This window comes from Phyllostomus hastatus, unplaced genomic scaffold (assembly GCF_019186645.2).
Source record: "Phyllostomus hastatus isolate PE091 unplaced genomic scaffold, TTU_PhHast_1.1 phas_scaffold_1674, whole genome shotgun sequence".
NCBI classification, from domain to species: domain Eukaryota; kingdom Metazoa; phylum Chordata; class Mammalia; order Chiroptera; family Phyllostomidae; genus Phyllostomus; species Phyllostomus hastatus.
Window position 1 is genome coordinate 28,733,191 of NW_025334011.1, and position 11,509 is coordinate 28,744,699.

The following is an 11,509-nucleotide window of genomic DNA, read 5'->3' on the forward strand; positions in this document are numbered from 1 at the left end:
TCTCTGGGTACTGTCAGTTTGGTTCTTTATTTTAGTGTCTTTGGTTATACTTTGTTTGCTTGTTTTTTTTTGTTGATTATGATCCACTTATAAGTGAGATCATATGGCATTTGTTTTTCACCACCTAGCTTATTTCACTTAGCATAATGCTCTCCAGATCCATGCATGCTGTTGCAAGGGGTAGGAGTTCTTTCTTTCTGCTGCATAGTATTCCATTGTGTAAATGTGCTCCTGCATTTTAATCATTGTTATAGTAAAATTAATAATAAAAATTTACTATTTATTGTATAGTTCTATGCTGTCAGCCCTTTGTTAACCACATGAAATATGTCTTTTTCAATAAACACAAAAGTAATCTTGAAGCCATTTTACAAAAGAGGAACCAGAGGCACGCAGGGCAACTGTATACAGGTATGTTCTGAAGGTAGCACAGCTAAAAAGCAACAGGTCCAGGAGCAAGTTCCATGTTGGTCAAAACCTTGCAATTTTTCTCTATTCCTATGCCTGCCAATCCAAGATTCCACAGATAGGAAAACATTTATGAGCAAATATATTATGCTCATAATACAATATGCTCATATATAATACAATGTTTACATTGTATTAAGCTATATGTTCTCATATGTTCTCATTTAGATTTACTTAAAAATATTTTATGGAATTACTTAATTTTCCAGAGATATCCCCATTTGGTGATAATTTGGGGGATTGTGGCCACATTAACTCTTGCCATCCTTCATGAAGTTGCTGCCATTTCATGATTTCAGGCCAGAGGAATGCCAAAACCATAAAGTAAAAGATTTTTTACTTGAAAAATTATAGAGATCATCTTGATAAGTACGCCCATCTCAATCAATGTCAGTTGTAGCCTGCTGCTGCTCTCCAAAATAGGTGACCTCTGTGAAATCTATGTTACTAGCCACTCTCTACAGAACTGCCAGTAGCAGAAGTTTTCATCACTCTAAGTAAAACAGAATTGTGTTTCCTCTGGCAAATGACTTTAAATGAGTCTGATATCAGACAATACTAAATCTTTGCTCATCAGTCATTCCTATGGTATTTAAGCAGGGTTTTCAGATCCTATTCCTTGACAAACTCACTCTCTCTCTCTCTCTCTCTCTCTCTCTCTCTCTCTCTCTCTCTCTCTCTCTCTCTCTCTCTCTCTCTCTCTCTCTGTAATAGACATGATTAAAGAGGTTAAAATGAGCATAGTGAGAGATACCCTGGCCCTTATAAATTAGAATTGTTTGTATAATATCTATAACTAGTGTCATTCACTTTGGAGCTGAGAAGAATCTAGAAGGATTACTATGTCTCCTTTGTCTTGACTTTCACCTAAAAGTATTTGCTATATTAGTGACCTTATTAAAAAGTGGTTTTATTGATAATTTTTTTTTACATTTAAGATTGAACCAGTTATAGCGACACTCATGAGACAGGTGCTGATGAGAAGGAGAGTGGTTTATTCAAGTGTTGGTGACTTGAGAGGACAGGAGACTCATGTCCTTAAAAACACATATTAACATCTTAGAGTAGGCAGAGGTTTTTATAAGGAGAGGGAGGGAAAGCATGACAAGGAGGTCAGGGGGAGAGGCTGTGGACATGCAGGCAATGTCCTTGCTGGTCTCGATATGGATGTTTAATGTTAGCGTCCTGGAGCTGGTAGGCACCAGCCAAGTTCCAGAAGTGGGGGTATCTGCATCACCCAAAGTCATGGTCAGGGCCGTTTCTTGTACAAATAAGAATCAGAACTGCTGATGCCTGCAATGTGCTTACAAAGAAACAGTCAGTATGCAAGTTCTTTTTATCATTTTGTTGGTACATTTTATTCTACTTCTAATTCATAGTAAGTCAGAGTAAAGTTTTGTTCCCCTGTTACATGTTGGCATGTTTTTCATGATTGGAATTTCTCTCATGATTTATCTATAGTAAGAGTATTTGGCTGCATCATGTACTTGTACACACATGCTAATCTGTTTGAATTTGCTGTTTTTGTATTTGATAATATCTAAGACTGTGGAATTTTCTCTTCTTTCCCCAAAATGGTTATGATTCTTCAACATTTTATACTTAATTTTAGCTTATTCCTTACCTGTTAATAGTCATGTAGAACTAGACATTACTTTGAGAGTGATTGGCTTCCAGAAAACTTAGTGAAAATGTTTCAAATTGTTCCCCACAGGTCTCTATAAATTATATGAATATCTCACTTATAGGCATTTTATATGTTATCACATATATAAACAATTAGTTATTTCTTACAGCAATAATAAATTACATATATTAATTATAAGATGTTAACACTAGTCTGCTTTTACAGATTTAAAAAACACTGAGGGAAATTAAGAAATTTGCCTAAAGTCACAAAGTTAATAAGTTTTAAATTCAGGAATATAGTCCATAACCATTTTACTCTAAATTTTCAAGATAAATAATGCAAGTGATCATTGTCTTTAAAATAACATCTACACACAGGGTTGCAGCAAGAATTACCACAGATAAAGCATAGCATTAATATTATTATTTTATTTTGAATAAAATATTTTATTTTACTTTGAATAACATAAAACAATAATGATTAATTCTACATAAATATTTATGCATCACTGTAAGCTACTTAATGATTTTACAATTGGAGAAACAAGGTGACTAGAAAAATACTTTATAACATTAAACATATTAGTTTTACAAAGGTCAAAGTGTCACCTGAGTTAAAAGGAGGGAAGAAACATGTTAGGATGGGATAAATGTATGCAAAAAAACATGCTGGAGTTGGGCATTAAAGAATACATAAGATTCCAAAGGGAGTGGATATAGACAGCATAGAATTTTCCAGAAGGCGAATGAACTTAAATGTTTTTTATAGAGCAATTTCAATAATTTATAGGATATTTCAATTCCCTTTGCCACAAGCATGGTTCATCTAATAAATTAAGTGTTCTTTAATACTATTACTTATTAAAAATAATAATAAAGAAAAGAATCCTGACTAATTATGTATGTAGAAAAGATAGAAATGACAATAATCCCCAAGACCACGTAGCAACTCTGGAGAAAAATATAAAGAAAACATGATGCCCTGGCTGGCGTAGCTCAGTAGATTGAGCATGGGCTGTGAACCAAAGCATCGCAGGTTCAATTCCCAGTCAGGGCACATGCCTGGGTTGCAGGCCAAGTGCCCAGTGGGGGCCATGTGAGAGGCAACCACACATTGATTCTCTCTCTCTTTCTCCCTCCCTTCTCCTCTCTAAAAATAAATAAATAAAATTAAAAAAGAGAGAAAGTCTTTTAAAAAAAGAAAGAAAACATGATTTTTCTTAAGGATGGAAGTCATCTAACAATTAAAGCACTTTTATTGTAAGAACCCTGAAACACTAATTCTAAAGAACCTCTGTACCCCAATGTTCATAGCAGCACATTTACAATAGCCAAGTGCTGGAAGCAGCTTAAGTGCTCAGAAGTAAATGAGTGGATTTCTGTTAGAGCTTAATAAACTACACATGATATCTAATTGTTTACATTTTAAATATATCCCCTGCCTAGAAGTAATGGTAAAAATTCATTACTTGCTATGACCCTAATAACGATAAGAACCTACATTCTCCAAGAAGGTTCTATTGCTATGGTCAACTAAAAACTCTATGTTTTAAAACTACATGTTTTGAAAACTGTATTTTTCTAATTTAACATGTAAAACATTTGCATGTTGTACTCTGGTTTTATGTTCTCACTAAATTGTAAGAATTTATCTTTGCTAAAATGTACAGTTAGATTTAGGCTATGTGAGATCTAGTGGGAGTAGGGAGACAAAGATAATACAGCAATTTAAGCAGAAAAAAACCTGCAGTACATTTACACAATGGAATACTACACAGCAGAGAGAAAAGAGGAGCTCCTACCTTTTGTGACAGCATGGATGGAACTGGAGAGCATTATCTAAGTGAAATAAGCCAGGTGGTGAAAACAAATACCATATGATCTCACTTATAAGTGGATCCTAATCAACAAAATAAACAAGCAAGCAAAATATAACCAGAGACATGAAAATAAAGAACAAACTGACAGTGACCAGAGGGGCAAGGGGAGAGGGGTAACAGGGAAAAGAAGGGGAAGGTTTAAATCAAGCAATATATATAAAAAACCCAAGGAGAAAGACAACGGAGGGGGGAAAGGATTGAATGTGGAGTTGGTAGGGAAGGGGACAGTAAAGGGGGAAAATGGGGACAACTATAATTAAACAACAATGAAATAAAGAATATCTTATGAGAAATATTGTTCTTTTTAGGGGAAAGCCACTTACATCCAATACCTATCACTTGTGCTGATCTTCTCTCAAGTGAAAATCCCAAACTTTTCTGAATGTGGAACATAAAATATATCTTTTTCAAACTTAAAAAAAATAAAGCACTTTTATTGAGTTTGTGGGCCATACATAGCAAGATATGACTCCTGTTTTTCCACTGGAACATTTGTAAGGGAGGGGCTGAAAAATTATATTAGGTCTCAGGTATTCATCATGGGAAGATAGATTTAGTATAAAAGCTTTATAAACTTTAAAAAAATATTTTATTTATTTATTTTTATAGAGAAGGGAATGGAGGGAAAAAGAGAGGGAGAGAAACATCAATGTGTGGTTGCCTCTCATATGACCCACACTGGGGACCTGGTCTGCCACCCAGGCATGTGCCCCGACTGGGAATTGAACCGGCAGCTCTTTGGTTCACATCCCATGGTCAATCCACTGAGCTATACCAGCCAGGGCATAAACTTTTTAATAAAGACGGTATAAAGCAAAAATTACATATATGTGTGTGTATATATATACGTATACATACTCCAGGAATCCCTGGGGTGAGCTGAAGCCTCTGTTGTAAAAAACATCTTATTCTTCATCTGCCCAGTCCTACTTCCTTCATTTTCTCACATTTTGTCCCTGAAAGGATTCCCCTAAATAAATTTTCTACATGCAAATATATCTCAGATTCTGCTGAAAACATGATTTTCTCAATCACTGTGGTATATCAAAAGTTATTGGAGAACTGCACATGGGATTTGCAGTCTCAGCTCAAATGGCACATATGTCATTTCTACCAACAGCCCACTGGCCAAGGTCAATGGCCCTGCCTAACAGCCAGTGAGATGGTGAGATGGTGAATGTGAGGAAGAGAAGAAATAGTCAGTAAACCTCTGCATACATTACACTTCCTTGTGTCCAGGGACAATTGTCTTTCTTTTTATTAAGTCTGCAAGTATCAGGGTGGAGGACAAATTGTAAAGTATGGATTGTCTAACCATTATCCTATTAGCCTAAAACTAATACAAAATAATATTAAGTGTAAACTATAATTAAAAAAATAAAATTAAATTTAAAAAAAATTATTTTAATTAAATTTATTGTGACATAAGTTAATAAGATTATATAGGTTTCTTATTAACTAATGTCATACCAATCAACTTAATTAAAAAATAAATCATTTTTATTTTATTTTTCAATTACAGTATATAATCAATATTATTTTGTATTAGTTTTAGGTTTATAGCATTATGGTTAGGCCATGATATACATTACAAACTAGTCTCATCAATATTTTCAAACCTGAAATCATACTATAGTTACTATACTATACATACTACAGTTACTATACTATACACAGTTACATACTATACTACACTACAGTTACTATACTACATACTATACTACAGTTACATGCTATAGTTACTATAATACTATCTACTTTATTTTTTATGCTGTACTTTACATCCCTGTGACTATTTTGTAACTACCAATTTGTACTTCTTTCCCCCTTGACCTTTTTCACCCAGTCTCCTAAGCCCCCTCTCCTGTAGCAACCCTCAGTTTGTTCTCTATATTTGTCTGTTTCTATTTTGTCTGTTGGTTTCTATTGTTCTTTAGATTCCACATGCAAGTGTAATTATATAGTAGTTTTTCTTTCTCTGATTTACTTCACTTAGCATAATACAGATACAATGTCTTTTTCCCTATTGAATCTTTAGCATTTAGTCAAATGCCTGGCACTACTAGTCAGTGTTCTGTATATACTTTCATTAACTAACACATGCAATACTAATAAAAATCATTTATCATTCTGGTTCAATGGAAAAGACTTCCAAATAACTGTGATGTTATACAACTACATACTTTTTAAAATGATGTGGGAAAAGATTAATTTTAAGGAAATTATGAAGAATCTTTATTTTAAATCAGTAGAGCTGAGGCATTGGAAGGCTATTTTTGTAGAACTACTGCATTATATGTTGGGGAAAAGATCAGAAATTGAGGTTAAGTCACCAAAAGAGGTGATAATTACACCTGTGGTAGGTGTAATTATCAACTCAACTCTACTTTGGCAGTCTACAACTGCCAAAGTTATAGAACTCAAAAAAGCTGCTGGTTCAATATATTATCAAGTAAAGCAGTTACTTGTGCTTGCTATTAGTATAGTAATGCATTAACTATTCACAAATGAAATATAATTTTGTTTTATCAAACATGATGAAGTACTCTTGAGGACGGATTAATCAGATACACAATATTTGTGAAAAAAAATGGTTTATCTTTTGCATTCCCTGATTAGCACCACTTGACTGGAATCATTCCTTCACTCAGCATTTCAAGTACTTATCCTTTATATCACAGCTAATTTGTTCTTGTTTGTATATTGCTGGGTGAAGTGTTTTAAAACCGTGCCCACATGTGTAGTATCTACCCAAAACTCATTTTCAGTTTCTAAGAAACTCTTTTCTATTTTTTTCACTTTCATTCAATTTTCAATCTAATACCATGGTTCCTTTGTGCTAGATACTAAGTACTTAAAATATTATCTCACTTAATTATTACACTGAAGCTAAATTTTTATTTTTAACAATATACCATGGAAGTAGTGTGCCCTTCTCAGTGCATCATATTAAAATGTACATGATGTTGAAATGGCTTATTAGTGGTGAAGTTAATGTTGATTTTTCTCATTAAGGTGGTTTGGGCTGAGTGTCTCCACTGAGAATATACTATTTTTCCCATTATAAAGAATAAATGATTTGAAACTCTGCAAGATCCCATCTTTCCTCAAAGTTTTGCTCACTAATTTTGTTTTCACTGGTTCTCATCTAAAGTAATTATTATTCTGGCATTCTAGTGTTGATTTTTTATTTTTCTATTATTTTTGCTTTTATTAGTTGAAACTCTATAAGGAATAAATTTGTTGTATCCCTCATTTGTTTATTACTTCACTTATTTATTTACTTCAGTATGGAATTATTTATTTTATTTATGAGTTATAACCTATTGTTAATACTGTTTTTCATGGCCCAATAAGTTCAAGGTTGGGGCATTGGAAACTCAGGGTGGCTCCCTTGCCCCTTTGACATATGCATATATATTTTTTAAGTGTTCTTGCTTTTTGGCACAAGATGCTCCAGACTCATCTGCCAATATTTCTTGTCCCAGGTATGGATTGTAATTCTTCAAGTTTTCTCTTATTGGCAAATGGAACTTATGCTCATTGCTATTGAGGTGTCATTGCTTCTAGGTTTTCTTTGTTGACAGAGTTTAGGAAATACATCTGTGCATACTAGCTCATGTTACATACACAGTCATATATATTTTACATTTATGTATGTATGTATCTGTCTATCAACCTATACATCTACCTGTTTTTTAAAGTGTGTTAATTTTGGTTCTCAGCACCTCCTGTATGACAGACAGCCATGTCTTCCTGCACAGTGCCAGCCTCAATCCTGAGACACAATGCTGAAGGTCAGAGTGAATGGATTTGTCCATTTTGGGTGCCTGGTCACCAGGGCTGCACTTTACTCTGGCAAAGTGGATGTCACAATCAATGATCGTGTAGTTGAGGTTCACTGACCTCAACTACATGGTCTACATGTTCCATTATGATTCTACTCATGGCAAGTTCAAAGGCAGAGTCAAAGCTGAGAACAGGAAGCTTGTCATCAATGGAAAGTCCATCTCTATCTTCCAGGAGCCAGATCCTGCCAACATCAAATGAGGTGATGCTGGTGCAGAATGTGTTGTGGAGTCACTACCATGGAGAAGACTGGGGCTCACCTGAAGGGTGAAGCCAAGAAAGTCATCATCTCTGCCCCTTCTGTGAATGCTCCCATGTTTGTGATGGGTGTGAACCATGGCAGGTACGACAACTCCATGAAGATTGCCAGCCATACCTCCTGCATCACCAAGTGCTTGTACCCCCTGGCCAAGGGCATTCATAACAACTTTGGCATCACTGAGGGACTCATGACTACAGTCTAGGCAATCACTGACACTGAGAAGGCTTTGGATTGCTCCTCTGGAAAGGTCTGGTGTGATGGCTAAGGGGCCACCCAGAACATCACCCCTCCTTCTACTGGTGTTGCCAGGGCTGTGGACAAGGTCATCCCTGAACTGAATGGGAAGCTCACTGGCATGGCCTTCCGTGTCCCCACCCCCATTTTGTTGGTTGTGGATCTGACCTGCCACCTGGAAAAAGCTGCCAAATATGATGACATCAAGAAGGTAGTGATGCAGGCATCAGAAGGCCCCCTCAAGGGCATCCTGGTCTATACTGAGGACCAGGTTGTCTCCTGAGACTTTAACAGTGACACCTACTTCTCCACCTTTGATGCCAAGACTGACATTGCCCTCAATGACCACTTTGTCAAGCTCATTTCCTGGTAAGACAATAATTTGCTAAAGCTACAGGATAATGGACCTTATGGTCCACGTGGCTTTCGGAGTGTGGAGGAGCAAGAGGCCCTGGACTACCAGCCTCAGCAACAGGAAAAGAAGCCCTAAACTGCTGGGGAGTCCTTGCCCCAAATCAATTCCCCAACACATAGAGAGTCTCCTAATCTCCAGTTTCCATCCCAGACCCCCTGAAGAGGGGAGAGACACCCCTCTTCATGCACCTTGTCATGTGCCATCAATAAAGTTTGCTGCACTCCCACCCAAAAAATTGTGTTAAGTCTGATGCTTCCAATTCAATTCTAATATAAAGTTCATTCTAGCCCTTTTAACTTTTCTTTCCAACAGCAAGAATTCTAGCTCTAATTTCTACATTGTCTGCACTTCTTTGTTCAAACTCAGTGTCCCCTAAAAAGTTTTAGAATCACTACTCATAGTCTAGTGAGAAACTATTTTCTGACTTGAATAATTTGTTTATAGTACTTTTTGTCTTCAGCTTTTCGTTACCCAATCAAAATATTTTACAAAGTTATGTAGGTTCTTTTTTTTCCTTCTCTCCTTCAGTGTATTATTGTTATTCATTTGTAATCCAGTTCACTTGGTATAGTTCATATTGTTTGGGTTTTCCTCATATCCTATTTGATTTTTATAAATTTACATATGATAAAATTCACTCTTTGTGGTATATGCTTCTATTGGTTTGAACAAATACTCAGAACTTTGTATCCACTATTACAGTTGTAATATAGAACAGCTCAACCAATTCAGAATATTCTCTTGTGCTCACCCTTTGCAGTGAGCTCCTCTCTCTGCTCCAACCCTTAGAAACCACTGATCCAGCTTATTGTTGCCCATTCCACAATTTTGCCCTTTCTAAAATGTCACAGAAATGGAATTATAAAGTATTGAAATCTTTGTGACTGGCTTCTTTTACTTAACAACATGCATAAGATTCATTATGTTCCTACTTGAATCAATGGTTTGTTTTTATTTTTCAGTAGGATCCCATTGTATCACATACCACACTTTGTTCTTCCATTCACTAGTTGAAGGCTGTATTGGTTGTTTCCAGTTTTTAGTGGTTATGAATAGATCTGTTATAAACATTCATTGCAGGAATTTTACATTAACACGAAGTTTTCATTTCTCTTGGGAAAATGTCTATGAGAGTGAGGGCTTAGTTTTATGTTAATTGTAGGATTAACATTTTTTTCTTTTATCGATTCTAGGAGGAGGGTAGAGGGGAGAAAAGGAAGGACACAAACATCAATGTGGGATAGAAACATCTATCAGTTGCCTCTTGCACGTACCCCAACTGAGGACTAAATCTGCAACCAGGCATGTGCCTGACTGGGAATTGAACCCATATCTATTTAGTTTGTAGGAAAACACCCAGTCAACTGAGCCACAATGGCCAGGGCTTATGTTTAATTTTTGTCGAAATGCTTTTCACAGATACTGTACCTTTCTGCATTTACCCCAGAAATGTATGACAGTATCAGTTATACTATGCTAGTTTATTTTGTAGAATTTACTGGTATTTAGAATGTTTAACAATATTTATTATAATTAATTTAATTTTTGAATCTTTACTTACAGTCTAAAAAAATGAAGTGGGAACCTCCAATCTTTAACATGGCAAAATCATTTGGTGAGTTTGCTTCTAGGACAACAATTTATGCCTTTAGTAGTTTACTGATCACATTTGATACTTAATCCAAGCAATGACATCTGTATAGAGACAAGAATTATGGAGAATCAACTAGATAAGAAGTACTCTCCAAATGTACAGCTAAAACAGTCCCTGGGAAATGAGCAATTTTGTTGAGATAATTTGCTGACCTACATATTCAATATTTGCATAGGCAACAGAGTATCAAAGAGGTTAATTAATACCCAAAGCTGCACAGTTAAAAAGAGATAGAACTGAAATTGGTATTAACAGCTCTTTGAGACACTGGGCATGCCTAGCTATTAGGCTGACCTAAGGTCAGACTCTTAAGGGATTGGAACTATTGCTTTTGATGATATATTTTCCAGTATTGTTTTATTCAGTTTTGGCAGATTCCTAGCTGAATTCTGACTGCTAAGTGAGTCACTTTTAGTGAATATTTCAGGTTTAATGCCTTCCTATAGATCCTAATGTTTGTTTGGAGAGTCATTCCTAAAATAATGACCAATGTGGGTGAGCACAATCAAGTTCTGTGAACATCTCAAAATCTGATGTCATCAGTTAACATGTTTCCCTGACATATAAGAACTAACAAAATTCTATTGTATCTGAGTCAATTGGTGTTTTAAACAACATCAATTGTTGGAATAAAAACATTAAAAATGATATATTATTTGATTCAAAAATAGATGAGCTCATCAGAGTTGTGACTTCCCTCTTAATAAATGAAATTGAAAAAGCTCATACTGTTTATGTTTATGTCTCAAATAATTTGCAAATCAATTATTTTAGAAATATTTCACTATTTTTTCTCAAAATCCTGTCCTATAGTCTTATGCTCTTTATTAGAATAAGACTTTAGACTCTACTCCAGGGTTTTAGAAAAAATATAGATGCCCTCACTTTGTTTAAGGTGGAATAGGAGCAACCATCAACTTTTGACATTTAGAAATGTTCCTTCTTCTGGTATAAATAACTATTAGGGTTAGTTTATTTTTATAATTGATAAAATTGATGAGATTCAGGAACTATGATGGTGGAGAAATAATTGCAGAGCATTCACATTAAGCAGAGAAGCAGGGTTCTCAAATAATTGAATCTGAACTGAAGAGTCTTACCATGATTTTCTCCTCTTA

General features: G+C 35.3%; 1 pseudogene; it reads left to right on the plus strand.

The window, feature by feature from the left end:
• Positions 1-7,765: 7,765 nt before the first annotated feature.
• LOC123831127 lies at positions 7,766-8,695 on the plus strand (annotated as a pseudogene).
• Positions 8,696-11,509: the final 2,814 nt, after the last annotated feature.